This window comes from Sinocyclocheilus grahami, unplaced genomic scaffold (assembly GCF_001515645.1).
Source record: "Sinocyclocheilus grahami isolate Dianchi unplaced genomic scaffold, SAMN03320097.WGS_v1.1 scaffold10576.1, whole genome shotgun sequence".
Taxonomy (NCBI): domain Eukaryota; kingdom Metazoa; phylum Chordata; class Actinopteri; order Cypriniformes; family Cyprinidae; genus Sinocyclocheilus; species Sinocyclocheilus grahami.
This window is the reverse complement of record NW_015513314.1, coordinates 1-487: the sequence shown is the minus strand read 5'-3', so window position 1 is coordinate 487 and position 487 is coordinate 1.

The window sequence follows — 487 nt, the reverse complement described above, 5'->3', positions numbered from 1 at the left end:
CGGGCAGAAAAAACCAGCAGCTCCTCCGTTAGCGTGCGGCACAAGACAGCCCTCGATTCTGCATCCCCGCCATTGACCTTCCTGCAGCACCATGCGCGAGATTGTGCACCTGCAAGCCGGCCAGTGCGGCAACCAGATCGGAGCCAAGGTAAAAAGAAAAAAAACACCATGATGGTTGAGATTTGAACTTGCACGCCATGCCCTCCAAGGCGACTAATCCGCACTTAAAAGAATCTTCTAGAAATGCATTGCATTGCAGTTCGGTTCGATTCATTCTGCAGCTTTTGTCAGCTGCATGCACGATTTAAACTCGTATTTGTCCGATTTGGAGATGGAGAGAACCGGTGCATTGTGCGCAGAGATGTGCTTTCCTTGGGCGTGGAAACGTCTCATCCATTGTAGCCTATGTACGATGGAGAATGAATAAATTAAAAGTACCTTGTTTTTTCCTTTTTCTAATTGTGGTAATCGTGCAATTATGGCACAT